Source organism: Calidris pugnax, unplaced genomic scaffold (genome assembly GCF_001431845.1).
Source record: "Calidris pugnax isolate Ruff unplaced genomic scaffold, ASM143184v1 scaffold18, whole genome shotgun sequence".
NCBI classification, from domain to species: Eukaryota; Metazoa; Chordata; class Aves; order Charadriiformes; family Scolopacidae; genus Calidris; species Calidris pugnax.
The window spans coordinates 15,103,146-15,124,269 of NW_015090812.1; the positions used below are offsets into that span (position 1 = coordinate 15,103,146).

Below are 21,124 nucleotides of genomic sequence, written 5' to 3' on the forward strand. Positions count from 1 at the left end.
GCGGGCGGGCCCGAGAAACGCATCGTGTGTGCTCCCCCCGCCCCGTCCTTTAATTTAGGAAGTATTATAACTAAAGTGTTTTCAACTTATTATTATGCATGAGTAAAAATTCCATGAATGTGTAACATTTTCGCCTGTATTTCCCTCTTTTATAACATCATTTAAATTCCTCGTTAATAATTTAGAAATGTTCTGGATTTTAATCACTTTTCTCATCATGCCAGCATCTATCTGAGGGAGAGCTCTCCTCCCCTACCTGAAGGTGACATGGAGGAAGGGCCTGTCAGGCCAGGGGGAATTTCCCTCGTTAGTTAAATATCCCAAGTTTACCAAACCTGAGGTTTGAGTAGTTCACCATTAATAAAAATTTTAAAATATCTTTTTTTTTTCCCCCCGCATCTGAGTTTAATTATGGTGGTATTTGTTTGATAGCTTGTTACTGTAAATAAAAGAGATAAAAGCAGCCCTTCACTCGAGTAGCTCTAGAGCTGTGAAATATGTACCTAATTAAAACTATTGGTGTAAGAGGCTAATAAAGTACATGTGCCTACTAGATGTCTTATTCTAATGAATCTCGGCTAATTTGCTTTGAGTGATGAATTTCGGTGTTGGTAGTAAGGGCTGAATAATTATGAAATTTATCACAAGGTGCAGGGACTCATGAGGGACTGTGGGGGTTCAAGGAGGGAGAGGGGTGGGCAGGGCCCCATGGCTGCGGCGGGTGCCACAGGAGCAGAGGCCAAGCTCTGGCCAGGGCCCAGCCAGCTATGGCCAGGGAGCCCCCAGGCCAGGCCGGCCAGCAGATACGTGGGCCAGCAGGGCTCCCTGCGTGGAGCGCGGGGCCAGGGATCCCTCCTCCCTGCCCGGCTCCTCTCCCCCTTCTTTCCCCCTTGTTTTCGCCTGGCCCTGGTGAGGAGCAGGCCATGGCATGCGCTCCTCAGACTCCCAAACCGAGCGCAGATGGGTTGTCTAAAGCATTTCAGATGGAGTTTTGGTTTTGTGCCAGCAGCTAATCAAAGTCTTAATTCTGGAGAATAAAAAGGCCGGGCTTTCCAACCTTCCCCCGGCTGGTTTCTGCCGGGGATGTGGACGGCCAGTATTCCCGAAAACCTTTTTGCCCTGTGCTCTTCCAGCTGCCTGTGGGGCTAGCATGACCCATGTCCTATCTGTGCACGAGGGATACCTGGCCCAGCAAAGGGCAGCAGCCATGTACGGCCCACAGACCCTCAAACCCATCCTGGTGCAAGCTGTAGTGGAATGGTGTCAGGCAAGCGAAAAATTGTACGTTCTACAGCCCCTGCCTGAGACCTGAGCTTTGCCCTTTAGAGCAGTACAGGCTTGTTGGGAGAGAGGGTATAGTCTGAGAGAAGCTGGATAATAATAAAGGGGCTGGTTAAGCAGAGAAAGAGCCCTCAGAGTAGCACATATTTTTATTGCTTTTTTGCAATAGAGTAGAGAAAACATCCCAAGGCGATATGTCTATTGTAGGCTTTCCTGTAGTCCCCAACAAGGAGTATTTAAACACTTGCACGTGTGTACGTCCTATCAGTGCCTTTTATTTACTGGCACTGTGGGAGGGATGGTGGCACGGGCCTGCCCCATCTGAACCTGGGGCCTGTGCAAACCTGGGGGTCTCCAACCTCGCCTGGCCTCACCCCACATGGGGCATGAAAGAGTTGGGTACAACCAGGCCGCCTGGGCTTTGCTGTCTATCCCAGACTCAGATCCAAGGAGCTCAAATGACTTTCTGGAAGTGTGTAGTAGTTGCAGCTGTTGAAAGCGCGCCGGCAATTTCTGATTTGGAGGTTTTTTTACAAGTGCTGCATCGGCAGTTTTTCTGCAGAATGAAATTTTCACTATTGCTAATATCAGCTGGAGAGACAGGTGGAACTTGTTATTTTCCTCGCAAAACCTACCTTATCACAGGGAAGAGATCATTTTTCATGGCTGCACAATCTGTTAATGGGGTAGATTGAGAATAAGATTGGGGAGAACTAGACTGCTTCTGTCTTTGCCCCTGACTTACTGTTTGATCCTAGAAAAGTCTCTTCTTTATTCCAGAAACCTGGTTTCTCTATCTGTAAAAAAAGCAATAATAGCTATATCAAAAGAGACAGCCATCAATATCCAGAAGTGGCTTTAAAATTTCAGGTGGAAGTGTTAAGTATTTCACCGAAATGGCGTCTGTTGTGCTTTCTCAGAGACCTGCGAAAATCTGTTTTTTCCTGTTGAGAGAATTCTTTCCATGTTGCTCAATCAATGATCATTTTAATATATTTTTCTGCCTCTCAGTTACATCTCAAATATTTGTGTCTTTGCAATTTTCATGGCCTCATATCTTGTCTCTTTCTGTATAAAATGTATGTTGTCAGCTTGAGGGAATGCTTTTCCTTTCAGCTTCTTTGTAATTACCAAAAATAGTTTTAACCTGTTAAAACATTTCTGAGTTGTTGACATGGCATGGTATGGTACTAAAACCTTGTTCCTTCATAGCAAACCTTCCTGTGTGTTGTGTTTACCTTTTGATAACATTTCTAATAAGAAGCCGAACAGCAGTGGAATGTATTGTTGGGCCCAGTGTGACTTTGCATAATGAAAATATGCAAAAATAAGAGACACTCATGTATAGCTAAGAGATAGAGAACAAAATACAATCCAATTGTTTCTGCTGGCTTTTCTCCAAGGAAGAAAACCTGTGTGTGTGTTTTCTGGACAAGCTTTATTTATACTATGACATGGGACTTGACAGCAAGGATTCCTGCGCCTGTGCGAAGTTATTTTGATTTCAGCATGACTCCACCAAGAGACCTCAGCATAGAGGACTGCCCCCTTTTAGAGGACAGTACACTAGGGCCCTTGGCAAGGCCTAGTTTTGAGGTGCTCTGAACTAGACTTATGGATAGAACAAGAGCTTAAGAGCTAAACTTAGTTACTATAACAAAGCCTGAGGCTGCAAGGAAACTTTCCACCCAAAGTATGTTTCCTAAAAGCTGATAGCAGATGGATCTCCCATCCCACAGGCTGGGGATGTGCTGACTTTTCACTCTCAGTGTTACTTGCTGTCACATCACAGGACTTCTGGTTTTTTATTTGATCTGGTAACCTAAGCTAACCACACTTTTAAAATAAATTTCAAGTGTAAATATCATTACTAATTCTGTTGTTCAGATTCACAGACAGGGTTAGTATAATTTCCTTTTTCCTTTGGCATCTAAGCAAAATCTGGCCTAGATTTAATTCTTCTGGTAATCGAGAGGGAGGAGTCTAACCAGAGGTGACCAGTAGTAGTGCTATCTGAATGTGTCTTGCAATCTCTGCTTTTGTAGTGAATGACAAATTAATGTTGCGGCATTTTCTTTTTCTATAACCCACCCCTATTCATTAGCTTTATTCTGCATTTTCCCAGCTTTACCTAAACCTCCTCTGTCAAGCCAAAGACACCTGGTATTGGTAGTCCTGGTTTTGAGATTCCCTGCTCAAGAACATCTGCCCAAAGAAGTCCGTTTTCACTATTTCGCAAAAATCAAAAAACAACTTGAGATTTTTTGCCTGGACAAGTGTATGAAGAGAATTGGTTTAGACTAGTTCAGTGGAAAGGAGCTGTTTATGAATGGACTCAGACCCATGGAGGTCTGAGAATGATAAGTGCAAGGCTTCATCCCTCTGGGTCAATGGTCTTTGGGACAAGACAAGCTGGAGACAGAAGCTGAGGAAACACTGCTGTTTTGGAGGCTGTATTTCAGGTCATAGTCCTGTCCGGTCAAGAAAAGTCATGCAATGTGAATGGTGCCAAATCACTCTTGATGGTTGTGCATGATTATTCTCTGTCTTTTAATTATCAACTTCATTTTTCATTCTGACAGACTTGTCATTACACACCTTCTTTGAAACCTAGTAGACAAAACCCCCAAATGTCTTTTGTTTTGTAGTACACCAGGCAACGAGCCAAAATGTAGGTCTGAGGAAGCTTTTTTTGTCACACGCTTTTCAAGAGCTTTCTTCCAGGAGATCCTCTGTGTTATACTGGATTCCCTCCCAGCTGAGGGAAGGGATGGAAAACTGGTTCCAGCCGAGCAGTATGACCCCAAGCATTGTCCTGGGACATGTTTTGGGGCTGCTGTCTGAGCTGTGGTTCCACTGGCAGCAGCACATGCATTTCTTTGACCGATCATCAGTTGGAGGGTATGGATGGTGCTTAATCCCTGACCTGTGGCTCACACCCTTGTTCTGGACCCTGGTGCTAACTGATGGGCCAGACAGCCTTTCTCTCCTCCCTTTAGCCTGTAGATAGTTCTTTGGCATGCATCCAAACCTAATGCAGTATAGAGGGAAAGGTCTTCAGGTTCCCAGAGTGTATATACACATGTGGTCAAATCCCCAGCTCATTAAATTAGTATGTGCAGTGGAGACCAGCTACTGATTTATGTTTTCATCTATGCAAGGTAAATTGGATTGAAACTTCACACTGTTTAAAAAGGAGAGCTGAGATTCTTGCTTACATTTGAGTTCTAAATTAGCAGGCACATGACTAAGCTTTGTGGACCTGAAAAAGCTGGGTCTGAGTTAATATGATGCCTATACCATTGATTTCACTGGAACCTTTTGTATCAGAAACCACATGTACACAGCCTCACGTTGTGAAGTGAGATTAATTTAGCTGTTGGCAAATTATGTGCTGTATAAGAATGTTCTGTGAATGACTTGGATCGCCAATTCTACTTAATATTTGCAATGCAAAGTACCAGTAATATGAACAAGGCACTATTGGTTTCAACTAAACTCTGCAGAAATGTGAATGACAGGCACCAAAAATAAGAATATAAATGTGGAGAACTAAACAACATAAGGCCGACTGAGTCAGATATTAAAAGCCCCAATCTAAATGGTAACTTAGAAGATAAGATAGATATAAATGTAATTGCAAAGGTTTTAGAGCTGCAGTCCCTGTAAAAACGCAGAAGGGGTGGCCTCTCTCTTACAAAAAGTTGACTTATGATTATTCTCAGCTATAATTACAGGGAGCACCACAGAGGGAGCTACCAAGATTATTTCTGTGTTACAGTTTAAGACGTTATTTTAATGTTTCTAAAATGTACCCACTTTTAGAATCAAAATTCTTGTTCCTCTCTTTGAATTGTTATAGCAATAGCTGAAGCAAAACAAACTTCCCATGGTCTACCTACCTTGGAGAACATAACCACTTCGGGTAATAGAAGCAAATTAGTAGTATGCAAGCTCAGTTTTTGATGTGCTTCCTAACAGTACCAATTCACATGATGCAAGTCCCTAAAGGAACACAGGTATTAAGGTATTACCCTGAAGTGAAAGCCACTGTATATTGTCCTAGTGATCCCTTACTTGTAGTTGCTCTTCAACTTTGCTTGCTTTTACGTTCGTAAAAATTGTGATTACTTGGCAGTTGCAAACACTGAGTATATGAAGCTTAAGCATAGATCAGAGTTTTGTATCAGACCAGAGACAGTAAAATCTCTTCTGGTATGGTTCCTGTTAGTTACTAACCAAACAGTAACTGTTGTTTTTCCCAAGCACATAGATACACCTCAGCAGAGATTATCCTTGCACCAGTGGCAAAGATACTACGTGTTCCTTACTCATATCAGTGAGATGTAGAGAGATAAACTTTCTTTGCACTCTGTATTGCTGGTGATAACTTTTTCCTTGAGTCTTATTCAACCTTAAGAAATTTGCATCCTTCCACATGTCTGGATTGGTTCCAGTATTACATGTTCATGTGTTCTCTTAGACCAAAGAAATTTCCTCTCCAGTGCCTAGCCACCATTTGCTAGCTGAGAACTGCACCACCTTTTGCTGCTTGCCCCTGGTCTCTCCCCATCACTCTGCCATCAGAGGAGGCCAAGCAAGCATTCCCTCGTGCACGACAAGTTAAGCCAGCCTGGTTAACTCATATCCATGTTCATCACCAGGTGAAATGAATCTGGCTGACTCAGCTTAAACAGATTAGGGGGCAATCTGTGATCCCTTTCACTAATGGGGCAGTATGTTGGGTACTTGGGTGGCAGCAATGAGCACTAAAGACAGTGCCGTCATCTCCCAGAAGAGCTTCTCTGCAGTCTTAGGTTTTCTCAGCACTCCCATCCTTGAACCCAGTCTTGCATCCCTCAACTTTCATGCTTTCTCTCCATACCTTGCCTTTATTTTCACCTTAGTGGCCACAAGTAAAGATATATTTTGACATTTTAAACGAGTCTTCTCTGTTCAGCTTGCTCTGACTGTCTTTATTAATTAAACTTCTGTCTTCGTATTGGGTTCCTGCAGCTCATCTCTTCTAGTTCCAGCTCTTATTTTCCATTTGCCTTCATTATACTTTGCCATCCTTGAACTGCAGTGAACTCTTCCTCATTTCACATCTTCCCGTATGATATTCAGATCTGCTCTTTCTCTGCCTAATTTTACCATGGCTGATGTGACAATCTTTTTTTGCTACAGAACCAGCAGTGAGGAGAGGGACCTTTCTTCTCTTTGCCACATTCCTTTTCACTCTTACATAAAATCTCAGCTGAAAAAGAAGGGCATTCTCTTCTGTGATTATAACTTCCCGTTCCTCTTTTTCATGATACTTTTCCCTTTGGGATACATTTTAATATGTCATCATCCATGGAAACGGCACTGTTTATGTTTGCAATTTTTCAATGTGCTTGGAGTTGGGGTTTTCCAGGTGAACAGTGTATTAAGATTTAATCTGAACCTAGTCAGATAATATTGACCCGCAATGAAAAAGCTGTATGAATGAGATAGTAGCAGACAGCTTAAAGTGCTGAGTGCCAAGCGCTGACTGAAAAATGATACCCCAGAAGTTTGGTGGTGGAGAGCAGATGGGACATTTATGAATGGAGAAGCTTTCTGATTATTTAAATATTGTGACGTATTTTTAAAAATTTTGTCAAATTTTTCACAGTTTGCCAGAATTTGCCTGCTCCCCTAGGGTGGTACAGCAGGAAGCTTCTAGGAATTGCTTATCCCTATGTAAGCTACCACATCTTGATACCAACTTTAAGGTATTTCTCTGTTTTGCCACAGTAGACTTCCTCAAAATTAAAACAAATAAGAACTAAACCTAAGACTTTGGATTCCTGATGCTCCTTTCTATGCCCATTTCAGCTATGCTTCCCACTGTTCGGTGTTAGCAGTCATCAGGAAACATGTATTTTGTTTTTAAAATCAGGGTCTCCTGAAACAAATCCCTGGGTATTACAGTATTGCCACAGCTTGCAAGCCACATTGTGTTAGGGCCACAAACAATGAGTTGGCCCTTGCCCAAAGCAGCTTTTAATCCAGGTCATGTATATGGAAGATAGGCAAGGGAAGCTGTTTCCGCATGTATCTGAGTTGCCTGGGCTAAATGTGGTGAACTATTTCAGCAAATATATTCCAAAGCTTCCCCTTCAGTTTTTCACAAGTTCCAAATTTGGATGCTGCTCCAAATGAAAAGGAACAATTCAAATGCCTTTCTGAATACATTTGAAATTAAATAAGTTACTGTAATTTCCCTGGGCAAGCCAGCTCTTTGGAGGGGGCAAAAGTTGCAAATGGAAAAACAAACAAACAAATGAGTGAGTAACTGTGGGAGGTGCCGCCAAGAGAATCAGAAACGAGCCTGGATAGAAGGGGGAGGGAAGACTCTTGTCTGCCCTGGGACAATTTGTAGAAAACAAAGTGTGGGAGAGAGTTGAAATGACCAGGGAAAAAAAATAATCCACTGTTTCCTTTCTTTTATTTAGTTTGTTGTTTTTTTTTTTTAAATCCAGATAATCAGGCTACCAGGACCCGTGATGCTGCTATTAAAGAGGACTGACTTCAAGGACTTTGGGAAAGAAAATAGAAATTTCCACCCTCGTTGTTCACGTTCGTTCTTTACAGAGGTTCCTACAGCTACAGGACTAAGAGGTGAGTCCCTTGGTCTCAGCTGTAAAGGGGAAGAATGAATGAGGTTGCCAGATGCACCGAGTTAAGAGTCAGTGAGCTGAGAAAAGTGTGAGTACCAGCTACCTTTCTGCCTTCTGAGTCCTGGACCAGTGAGAAATCAAAACACAGTTTAGGTCAGCCGACAGGTATAGAGTATGCTTCACCTCCCATGAACTGGGGATGGAAAGTGAAGGAAAGAGCACTGCAGAGCTGCTGGTCGTCTGCTCTCCAAAGACTTCCTGTTAAGGGGAATCCTCAGTTGTCCATTTAGGGTAGTATTATAGCTGCACCAAGCTGCTGAGGCATGCAAAGAAGCTGCAGATGGGGCTGGGAGTACAGCTCTGTACTTTGTTGAGCCACCCAGTCACAGCATTATCAAATGCCTGCTAGAGGTGGGTACTAAGACTGCTGGTAATGGCTAAAGGCAGAGCAGGGGGTCTGGTTTTAATAAAAAGGCAGTTTACAAACAGCATTTTTCTTACTATAATGATAAAATGGATATTAAACAGTTACACTCCAGACCCTTATTTTTCAGTGCTATTTATTTATTTCAGAACATTGAAAACAAAACAAGCAAACTGGGGGGCAGGGGGAGAAAACTCCCTTCAGACAACAATCACCTTTTGAGTTAAATTCTCATGCTTGGTCTTAGCCCAGAGGGATTTGTCTTGAGTGAAGTTCGAAGAAAATCCTTTCAGCAGTTTCTGAGTTATTTAAATGTAACCATGGAGGTTTGGATTCAGATGCTTTTTTGAACTTGTATAACTCAAAAATAGCTTTGCTTTAAAACTTCTAAATTAACCCTCCTTAACTTTTCAACTTGTCACCTATCCTACTGTATAGCTTATAAAATTTTAAAGCTAATAGTATAACAAACTCAAATAATGATACTGCAGATGTTCAAATGAATCTTGGGAGGAATAAATTATAGGAGTCACAGTAGGTTGTTACTGAAGAAAGAGCAGCTGCATGCCTTAAACCATGTGTTCTTACTGGTCTGAAATAGGCCCAATCTTTTCTACTATTAAAGGGCGTAAGCATGCTTTGGTGTGGATTTTAATTCTCAGTTACACATATGAAATCAAGCATGTAAGTCCTGTTCCTTTTTTTTTCCTCCTGATAGCAGGGCTTCAGACTTGTCAGACTATTCTCTTACATTTTCCCACTTTCTTTTTAACACAATCTCGATCAACGAGACACTTAGGTGTCTCCTAAATATTTATGGATTTCAAAGTCACAGAAATGGTCTGTGATTCTCTTACTGATATTATTTTATTGCCAGAAGATTGAGGCAATGAGAGGTGAAGTGTCCTGGTCGGTCATGGTTTTTCCTTTTCCTTTGTCCAATCCTCCTGCTGCTTTCTTATGTTTCTTCCTCTTTGTCTTCTTTCCAACATTTCCGCCTCACTTACTAGTCCTGTTCTCACTGTCTCCTATCTGTCTTTCAACCATCTTTCTCCATTTATTCTTCTCTCACAATTGCGCTGAAGAGGGCCCACGATAGAGAGAAATGATTTTTACTTTGGCAGCAGCTGTTTACTTTTATCTTCTCCCTAAATGTCTGGGATGGGTCCAGGCAGCTCTCCCCACTTTCATCATCTCTCTTCGCATCCCTCGTGACCCTGAACTCTCGTCAGCAATCTGATGTCTGCCATGAGAGCGCCTCCCGTGATCCAGAGCCACGCTCAGACTAAGGTGTTGTAACACCGTTGTTACTTTACCTACTTACCACGCTTGCTCTGCTGCTTTCTAGGAACCGGACACCCGCACCAGGTTTTTCTCACAGAATAATGACAGATAGCACTGCTGCCTTCTGCACGTCTCTCCTCCTTGCTCCTCTGCCCTTCTTCCTCCCACAAGCTTTTGTGGTTCAGGCTCCTGGCTGGTGCAATTTAGCCAAGATAGGGGAGACTTGTATTCAGCCTCTGCCTGAGGCAATTTGAACTTGAATCTCTTGCCCCTTGAATTAGCACCCTACCCAAGAGATTATCAAGTGTTCTGTAAGGAGTGTGATCTGCGTCCTTTGTTCAAGTGGGAAAGCTTGCACTTGACTTGTCAGCTTTGTAGTGGAGACACCTGGGTGGGGAAACCACGTGTGCCAGGGCCTGCCCCAATAAATACGTAACACAAAGTATGGAAGTATTCCCTGGAAGGCAGTAACAGCACCCAGGTTTCTTCCTCTCTGTAATGCTTTGAGACAAAGCATACATGGCAATCCAGTGAATATTTAATTATTCCATACAAACTGGAAGAGCTCCGACAGGATGTATTGGAGAGAGCCTCTGTTCCACAAGACCCTTTGAGCCTGTGCTGTTCTCCCTTGGCTGCTGTGGGTCAGGTCCCCTCATATCCCAGAGCAGCAATAGCAGCTGCCTCAGCACCACTGACACATCACGGTAGGTAGGTAAGTGAGGACTTATGTGGAGGCTGGAGGGAAGGGAAGGAAAAGGTGCTCCTGAACATAATCTGTTATCCATGGGGACAGGTCTGTATCCTTACTGCCGCTGCTGCCTCAGTGACCGTTCTGGACAGGAGTGACAATAAATCTGCGGCAGAGGGAAAAGAAGTCTGTTAAAAGACAGGGCAGCAGGTGGGGACACTATAAGGGAAATTGCTTTTAAAGGTGGAAATACAACAAAAATAGACTAAAGAATCTTAAAAGACAAAATCAATGCCAAAGCAGAGGAAGCCAGAATGACTTACAGAGCTCAGCTATAGGCAGTTGTCCCCCAACATAAGCCAGACACTGTCAGTATGTGGGAGACATCCAGGAATTTTCTCTCTTACAAAAATATTAAGGACATTATATGTTTTAACTGTAATGGAAAAACTAGAGCTCTAGTGCTCAGTTCCAAAGGTGAACACTAACCATTGGAAGCAATGCGGTACAGCAGGCGGTGTGTGCATATGTGTGTGTGTGTGTGCACGTGTGTGTGGCTGCTCCCTTTTCTCCTAGGGATTCTATAGCTTCCTTCATTCTTCGCTTCTCTCATATTACAGAAAGAAGGTAATTTTTCCTGGCCATTTACTAAAGCTCATTAAAGACCGAAGAGAACAAACAATGCTACTCCTTAGAGACTACCATTCAAAGTCATTCTACAATTCTCTGTTCCAATGCTTGAGACAAATTAATTATTCCTTAGTGAAAAGTGTATAATTCCTATTCTTCATTTTTGGGGTGGGGAGTGGGGAATAATAATAGGAAGTTTATATCTGAGTCGAAAGCTGTCTGTGCTGAAGGGAAATGAGAAAAAATGTGTGTTCCAAGAAGAGTAAAAGCAATTATTCTAATAATAATTCTAGGGATATTAATGTCTTTTTAAAGTAGATTGCTTTCAAATAAACACCAAACTTAAAGGGATAGGAAGGCTGGTTTATTTATTAATCATTCCAAAAGAGCATTTTTCTAAATGAACAAGTGCATGAGCAACTTCGCTGGCACATATTAAAATGCAGTTAAATGGCAACTTGTAAATGTCTAAAAACTTCTGTAACCAGAGACTAATTTGTTTAACGTGTTGAAAATGTTATGTGGATGTGAAGAACTACATATTAAACTTCAAAGCGAAATGCTCCAGAGATTACACCATCTTAAAGACTGCATATTGGAAAGGCCTTTATACATTAAACATAAAGGATTTTTAATTCTCTTCTATTTTGAATACTTGTCAATCTGCATGACTCATGCTTAGGATTGTAAACTGTCATTTAAGGTGTGATGTCCAAGTTGAGGGCTGGGCCACGATTTGCAAGGGGCTGGCTTTTCTCTTTCATCTCTATTAATTAATCCTGTCTCAGTTTGCCCAGCGTATGCTTCTGTTGACATCACCTTTTCCATATACTTTAAAGAGTCCCCAGAGACATCTACTGCAGAACAAAAACTGGACAGAGAATACATTTGGAAACCATTTTATTTCTCAATTACCAACCAAAACGTATGGAAAAGATTTACACTCTATCTGATTTACACAATAATTATACTTCGAAAGCGTAGAAATAAATGGCTTGATCCTTGAAATCATTAGTTACTATACCAAATGTAATTGGTGTAAACTAATGAGTTTACTGGATGGCTGACCCTTAATTACTGATTACAGTTAAACTCTAGCCAATCAAAAATGAGTTTACTTATAAAAGTACAGTATAGTATTAACAAGCATTACATTTCCAAGTAAGCAGCTTTATGATTAGTTGTAGCACAAACTCAAGCCTGTTCAGGGCTATCAAAAGCAGCTTTTTAATAATAGTGCACTAAGCAACCATCAGTCTCTTACCTCAGCGTCTATCAGACAAACAGAAAGAAACCACATAATTAATCATCTCATGCAATAGAAATAAAGCATCTGGGCCGGATCCAGGCAGGATATACATAGCCGCCTTAGTCAAAAGAGCTGCTAGTGGCTGGGGATTCACTTTAAGATAGGATAACTGACATGGGGAATTCTGGCCTTCTGTGGGAGCAATATGTGGTGTGGAAGTTAAATATTGATTGACTGTGTGCCATCCTGTGCGATATGAAGAAGCCTATTGACAACGTAGGTTTAATAATTCCTTGAATTGAGGAAGATTCCTTGAGCAGATTCAATATGTTGTGAGAGGATATTTGGTTACTATACTGGCAATCCCAAAAATTCAGAAATCACGACTCCTCACTATTTGTTAGATTAAACAAAGAACTAATTTTTATATAAAATACTAAATGGGAAGAAATTATTTGTTATTTGTTTCTGGTTGATCTTTAAGAGTTAATGTTTTTACCTAACCAGGAAGACTCAAAATTCCTATTAAAAAAAGTTGAAAGCAGATTTGTATAAAGACCATGATTCCAGAGTTGGGACTTTAAACAGATACGCCAAATATTTTGATAAAATCATAGGGCTTTACAATATTTACAGTCACATCCTTAAAGATACTTACGTAAGTGACTCCATTGCTTTAAAGATGTGGAAATTTTCCATCTCCTAGGACTTCCCTGTGAATCCTAAATTCAGATAGGTGACTGATGCTGGAAGGTATGTGATACACTGCTACTATGGAGATCTAGTTGGAAGAGTATGCATTTGCTGGAGCTCTGTAGTCTGAGTGTTCTTCAGATGACCTGATGGACCTCACAGCTACCAGGATTCGTTCTGTTGGGGTTACGGGTCTCCCATTTTTGCTTTTCTCCATGATGTTCTCTCTGGTGCTCGCCTTTCATGAAGAGCTAGGCTCAGCAGACGACCATCCTTATCTGATGGCTCTTTGGCACAAGTGCTATTAACACTTGCCTGTTTATTAGTATAAAAATTTCTTAAAACTAAGAAAATGAAGACTGAATTAGTTCATAGAATGTCTGCATGTGGGTTAAAGTGAAATTCATGCATTTACTGAGCTCCTATTTGTGAGATGTGTTTGGGGTCAATAAAAGGTTAAAGTTGTTTACTGCCTTCAAGCTCTGATCTTAGAAGTTAATTCAGAGCTGTGCTGTGAGCAGCTACAGAGAGTAAGTCCTTGGAACAGTGAATTGCTGGTTTGCTATCAAGGTCCTTGGACCTTAATAATAAAATTAGGTTTTTTTCTTAAGGAAATCCTAGCAGGGATTTTACAGTCATATAAAGTCATTATGCTGTTTTACAACATTACTTTAAAGATGCTTTGGAATGATCAGAGTTTGTGGGAAAGGATCATATTTTTTATTATTTGAGGGATATCCTTCAGCTGTCATAGCTACCACACTGCCACTTGGAATAGCCGCTCTATAGTTCAAAAGAAAAGGCAAAAGGACTGTTGAGGCCTAAGTCGGGTAACTGGGACATACCAGTCCAGAGAAAGCTTGTTGAATTGAATGGAGCCCATGCATTTTCAGACAATCAGCTCCAATTTTGTAAGGTCTGGATACCTGGGATAATCAAGGTGTTTTACCACGAGAGCAGATAGAGAGCCTAGGAAGCTTTACAAGCTCTGCTTTTCACAGTTCTCTGTTGGGGGGTTCAGGGGTGAGCAATTTTAAAAGTCATGGAAAAGGAAGAAGGCATATTTTCCAAAACTTCAAGATCCCGTGAGCTCAAAGACAGAGGAAACACTAAACTAGTCAAAAACTTTCCTGTCCACCCCCTGCACAGCAGCGCTGGTAAGAACAATGCTGCCATTTCTGCTCTGCTAATGCTGAGGCAACACCCTCTGCTGCAGAAGAAGGGAGACAAGGAACCATTGATTCGGGAGGAGGGGAACACGCTATGGACATGCTCACCCCCCCAAGTCTGCCGTCCCAGTGGCACAGAGGAAAGGGGGGCTTCTGGATGGACCGGCGGAACAAGCACTGTAGGGCCTCGCTTTTCTCCTTTACTGTGAACTACGCCTAACTGCTTCTGTGAAAGAAAGCATCAAGCCCCATCTTGTTCATAGAAATACAACATATTTTAAAGCTGTAGTTAATGGATAAACTGTTTTCTGATTGGATGAGCTGCACAATAAATCTCTTCCTGAGCCAAGTGCAATGCAGCTTATTCAGTAACAGTGAAATGAGCCACTGTCACTTTGCTGCACTTGCATACATCAGGCAAAATGCTTCCATCTTCATCAGTCTTTTAGTGAAATAGAAATAAAACAATTGTAACAGAATGGTGTCACTGGATCCGTGGCACCTGCTTTAAAAATAAATCTCTTCGCTTTGTCTTCACTATTACTTTCAATAAATGTCCTAGCATTGCCACAGCATTTATCTAGCAGCAGGAAACCATTATCCTATGACAACAATCTATTCCATTAACATTAGCTCTTAATTGTAAGATTGTTTATAAGACAGCAAAAGCTACTGAATCATAGTAGAATGATAAAAAGAGTTATGGTCATGGAGTATAGTAGTCGCTCCAGTTCTGAAAAACAACTTAAGAAAAGTAGAGGGCTATATTTTTATATGAAAAATAATGTAATATTCTTACGCAAGAAAATGTTTTTAAATAATGGATTACATCAGCAAAGTAACTATTAAAGAGTTAATGTTAAAAACTGTTACTAAGAAACTCTTGCTTTGATAAATGGTATGACTGAAAAACTGAATAGAAAGCTTAGAAACTCTTCCTGAAAGCAAGGCTGCACCGAGTCAAACAGAGAAATCATAATAACAGAAGCAGATTTGTCTGGCGGAGTGAACAGAAGGAATGTTACAGAATTGAGACATGAAGAACCTCACTGCAGAATAGAAGGAGAACTGTCATTCTGATTGTTTGTCATTATTGTTTCATGTCCAGTTAAGTGAACTTAGAGTGACAGTTGTGTCATAACTACTGGCATCTATGTAAATTTCAAATCAAATACGATAGAGGCTTTTCTGCCAGACACAAGTCACCAGGCTGCTCTTCCTCTTTATTTTTGTAACCCTCCATTTTCTCATACTGTGCTGCTAGCCCTTAAATTAAAAAGACAACTTCAACAGGAGATACCTGTTATGCTTGTGTTTCAGCTCTCAGTCCATACCTTGCTTTCTCTCAGCTCTTTGAAACAATGGCTGATGTCATATTTCCATCGGACACAGTCACAACACACATCTAGATGTATTAGCTAAAACTATGCCTTCCCATCGACGGTGCACCATACAACAAAATCCTCTGAAACTCTAGGTTGTGGATTTCCCCTGAAGATCTCCAGAGAAAACAGCTCGAGCAAATGTTCCTCCATTGGTTTACTATAGCCCAAGCCAGGTATGACAAGGGTCTTCTCTGTGGATAGGTGCAAAATGAGTGGAAAAGATCAATCCCGGACCTTTCTGTAAATCACGGCATCGTTCAGAGGTTATGGGAACTTCACAAGGGTAACAGACGTACTCCTCCACAGCAATGAGTAACAGTAAATAACTCATTTCCTGGATACACTCATAACAGGCAGATATTCTAATGACATAGGATTTGCTTCTGGACACACACCTTTGAAAATAATTTCAGTGCAATTAAAAAAGTATTATGTGTGGACAACACCATCCAAAAATATTAGAGATGCTGTTTATTCACTCAGGCATAATACCAATTTCTTCTGCATATTTTTAGCTTACTTGGCTAATTAATTAAATAATGCAGGCTAGAGTTAACTTTTTTTCATTGTAACACTTCATTCCAGAAAATTGTTTTAATTAAATTCTGCACAGGACTGTTTTCAGAAATCATACCAAAGAGCAGCTATGATCTTCAAAAAATGTTCCTTTGACAAAGGAAATTTTATAAATGGCTACAAGAAAAAAATAGCTCTGAGTAGAAAACATTTAATATGTTTCAATGATTTTTCATCTCCGAGGGAAAAGAAGACAAGTTTACTTTCTCTGCTGAAATTTTTTGAAGTGAATTCTGACTGAAAAGAAGTGGCAGTGATTTAACAAAAACATACTGTTATAAAATATGTATGTTCAGAAGCATAAATGATGGTGTTCTAAACGTGTACCCCCACATTAGGTAAAAGCATTTTGGTCAGCTGTATTAGTCAGATTTAGGTTTTTTTAAATTCCTTTCCAGTTGATCTTTTTTGTGCTGTAAATTTAAAGTAACTCAATGGCTACTTTTATCTCTAATTTTGGCCTTCAAACAGCACCAAGTTGTGCTGTCCCATCCTCTAATCTGACCATCTGTTACGGTGACTAGCAAATAGAGGCAACATCTTAATACAAGTTCTATAAATGTATCTGTGGAGAAAACTTTTTTTTTTCTTTTACTTTAAAGGGTAAGTTCCATATGAGTTCATATTTTTAAGCATTTGTCAAAGGGGTTTTTTTCCTTGTTAAAGATAGTGACATCTGAATCATGAAAACACTCTATTTATGTTTATATTTGTGACAAAATATCACTCTACAGATATGTCATCACAAAAGTAGTCAGTCTATGTTTAAGAATATCAAAATAATTTTGACTGATTTGCTTAAAAAGTACCTTGTTTTATTAGACTGTGGAATGCAAAGCCCTCTTTCAAAATTCGTGTAGCATTTCCAATTGTAAGACTGTTTTATGTAGTGAACTTATTATTATATATGCATATTCTAGTGGCCTCTAGAGACTTTTAATTTAAAACATAAATTACATGTAATTTCAAACTCTGATGTCTTTGACTTTAGTCACAGAACTCACTTCCAGGACTTTCTGCTACTGATGGCTGGTGGTAATATATCAATTCTCCCAACAGGAATATGCACAGGACAAATTAGTGAACGTAATTTTAGCCATATGAGGTCATTACAAATATAGCCTTAGCTCTTCCTAAAGTGGACTTCATTGTTAATATAAATATATAGCTATAATTGCTGACATTTATATTATTTGGCTCCTGTCCTAAGTTATGGATACAGTGATGATAAAAGGGTCTTGCAAGCCCTTACCTAAGCAAACCATGCTTACTAATTACCTTCCATGGTTCTGGGTTCCTGTAAATAAAGTTACTCATGTATTTATAAGCAAGTCAAAATCTATATACGTATTTCTAAAAGTGAATTATCTTGCTCTTTGGGGCAAACAGTACAGTCTTTTCTGCTTGGAAAAGAAACCTGAGAGGAAAGCCATCCAGGGTTCTTCCCAGCTTTTGCCCTGTATCGTTGAATATCCAACTTGAATACTTAATCCAGTCACATTTTTAAATTGTCTGAAGCCCAAAACCAGAAGATGCTATGCAAGTAAAAGGATGCATTACTTTAAAGTAACAAATGGTTGTTGATTTTTCATCACGGTTTCCAAAGAGACCGGGGTCAGAGGGTTTGGTTTAACGGTCTAATTGTTTGTTCAAAAGGTGCAGCTCACAAGACACAAGGACTAGCAAAGTGCAGCATGGAAGGTCTCAAGACAAAGCAGCAGCCTCAACATTTCTCTCTAATGAGAAAAGGAAAAGACAGTTGAGGTCCCATAGGAATGCGGTATTTAGGGAAAGAACCAAGACTCCTTTCATGAATGGAGAGATAGCCCTGATGAATTCTGGACTACCTGCTATCTGAGGGGCACGTCTAGGTTTAAGAATGATTTGGATCACAGGCTGTAACATTTTCCAGACATTCAGATTGCAACTACTAAGCCAGCAATTTTATGCTTTCCTTTCCCTGACTCCAACAGTACCGTGATATAAGCAGCCAGATTTTCTTCTGCATTGTGTTTTTTATCCATTCAGCCAAAATTAACAGTCTTCGAGGATAACGTATGCCAAGTGAATTTAAATCTTGTGGACTCAAATCGACCTAAAGTTGATGGATACATTCATGCCTACTGCTGAAATCTACCAATTACACAGAACTATGTTAACTTACCATAGAAACATCTCATCTAATAGCACAGATGATGTTGAACTAACTAATTACATTATGGCACATAGACAATGAAAAACATAACGAAGATGACAGCACAGCCACAGCAGATGCTGCACAAAAGAAAAATTAGAAAAATATTGCTCTGCAAAATGCTCTCAGTTAAGGTTTCCTCTGTTAAAATTAATCACGAAAATTAGTGAAGATCAGATTTCAGAAAAAGATATGAACATCGTAATGGTATTTGGAAGACGTCATTAAACCATTTAAAACTCTGCTCCTTGAGAAGGTAATTCCCATTTTTCGTATCGCTATCAGTTTTAAGACTAGTAAACATTTTAGTGCCTATGGCAGAGTTTCTTGGTAGAATATCTTTTCCAATAAGGAGAGGTCCTGATGGCTCTTCCAGAGTCTGAATTTGGTAGCTTCCAGCCATTACAGGCTTAGATAATTAGACAACGTAGATTTTATTTTAGCTTGGCATTTGCTCTGTTCTTGTGCTCTTAGCTATCAGAGAGCTAGAATAATAGTGACTGTTGATTATCTGTAGCATGCCTTGTTACTTTATATATTTTAAATTGTGCCAGATCCTAAATAACAAATCTAAAACTGCTGAGTATGTTTAAATGTAATATGTACATGGAGATTACATCCAGATGATATATTTCATAGACCTATGCTGAAAAAATACTACTTTTAACCACAACACCAGTCCTCCCCCCTTTCCCTGTGAAGCTTTCCACGAGCTCCCAGCCCGCTTTATGCACAGATTCTGAACATATCCCAGTCTACGGAGAAAGACTTTTCTCCTGCATTTATATCATACCTCTGGTACCATTCAAATTTCAGTATTTTATTTGCTATATAATTAAAAACAAAACATATGCACTGTATCCTATGTTTTCCCGAGTACGCTTTTCCTAGCTAGGCATTCTTTTCCCTTGAATTTTAACTTGTTATGGGGCTCGCGCCTCCATGGTGCAGCTGGGGCCAGGGATGCAGAAATGCAGGAGGCCCACAGGTGGCGGTGTGGTTAAAGTACACCTGGGCTGGGATTGCCGGGACAGCCGGCCTCTCACAGACAGTCGCTCTGCGATTTTGCACCGGTGCCCCTTATTTGTAAATAAGTACTGCCAGCTGAAGTTTCGTACACCTCTGCGGGTACGTCCCTTCCACGTCAGCCTCCAGCAGGAACAGGTTTAAAATACTTTGTGGCCTGGGACGAGGGAGAGAGGGCAGGCACAGGCAAGCCCGTAATTCAGTCACACCACCATCACTAAATATTTATTTGACAACAGCAATTAATTGTACCCCCCTGAGCGGTGCCAGGACCTGTCCTGCCCTCTCCTGCAGCACAGGTCAGTGTCAGCCTGCGTGCCGGCCCCGGCCTTGCTGCAGTTGCAGCCAGCCCCACTGTCCTCACTGCATTGGCTGCTCCTTACGTCAGCAGTCAGGAATCGAGAAACTCGGATTGTGAAGTTTTTTTTTTTTTTTTCTGTTCTTTCACAGATCCTGGAAACGTATAATTGATCCGAAGCTTTGGCCGAGGTTCGTGCAGTGAAGTGTGTTCTGCGCGTGTGTCCCCCGTGCGAGCAAGTGCCAGGCAAGAGCCTGTTCCAGCAGCTGGGCACATCCCTGCCACCCGCAGGAATAACTGTTCACCGGGAAAACACCCACTAATTATGGCACGTTTACAGATACTTTTATTATTTCAAGGGTCATGCTTCAGCTATATGGTGCTGTACTTATCCGGAATTCTGCGCTTAGGCCTCAAAAATGTGCAGTTAATGCGTGTTTGGCGTTTTTTTTCCCAATTTTAAGTGTCCCTACTGAACATTACTTCTTCTGATTTGCTATCATCCTCGGGCTCCTTCCTCTGAAACGCAGTTGTCTTCTGAAATGACAAGCCGTGCTGCTAACTGCCAGCCAACTGCGGCACTTTAACCCTTTTAAACCTTTCACAGGGCGATAAGAACCGGGGGCTGGGGCCGGACGTCGGGTTCCTTCACGGTTTTACCGGGGGAAACGTTTAAAAAGTCGGCGGCCCCAGGGGCAGGACGAGGCCGCGGGCACCGGAGGGAAGCGGCGACGACCGCGCCGCCGCGGGCCCGCCTGGGGGGGCCGCACCTCCTCGCCCCGCCGCGCCGGCAGCGCCCAGCACCCGTGAGGGGCTCCGAGGGTCGCTGCCAGCCGGGCGGAGCGGACCCGTCCCCGGGGAGGGCCGGGACGGCCCCCCCCTTGCCGCCAAGTTTCTCAACTGGTGGCCGGGACCGGAGCGGGGCGGGCGGCGCCCCAACGGCCCCTAACGGCCGCGCGCGCGCCGCTCCCCTCAGCGCCCGGCGCGGCCGCCGCTGCCCACCTGACTGCCTCCTTCCTCTCCATTCCCCTCCTCCTCCTCGCCCCCTCCCTTTCTCGCCTTTTTTTTTTTTTTTTTTTTCCTAAATCAGAAATGAAAAATAGGTCGGTAAGGTAGAACCTTCCCCTTCCATTTAAAACGTGACATTTAATCTATTTAAATAACTAAGTAAACTTTATTAATTCCGGATTTGGTAAGCAAGCTGAGCAAGCAGGGCGCTTCGCAACTTTTTTAATTCAGACGGCGAAACGTGAGAGGGAGCTCCCTCCAACCCCAGGTTCGACAAAATCCCGGTTTCTTTCAGCTTCAAGCAAGATGGGAATAGCCGGGACACACAAAAAACCGCTCAGCACCCCCTCCCCACGAAGGGATTTTTCCCGGAGGGCTCGGAGCATCCTCCCGGGGGCGGAGGGGGAAGCTCCGCGGTCCCTCAGCGCTCCCAACCCTCCGAGAATGGCAGGAATTGAAGTAAACAACCCAAAACTCTCAAATCTTTCTGATTACTTTATTAAGTGCCAGTATTTCAGAGGGGAAAAAAAAAGGGGGGGGGGGAGGGAGGCAGAAGAAGGAGGAATCCAGCT

General features: G+C 41.8%; 1 long non-coding RNA gene across 1 annotated transcript in view; it reads left to right on the forward strand.

Moving 5' to 3' along the window:
- Positions 1-20,126, forward strand: part of LOC106886307 — a 20,773-nt gene extending 647 nt beyond the window's left edge. The window contains exons 2-3 of the long non-coding RNA XR_001411627.1: positions 7,788-7,926; positions 19,697-20,126. This is a non-coding gene — a long non-coding RNA (uncharacterized LOC106886307). The remainder of the gene's footprint in view (positions 1-7,787; positions 7,927-19,696) is intronic.
- Positions 20,127-21,124: the final 998 nt, after the last annotated feature.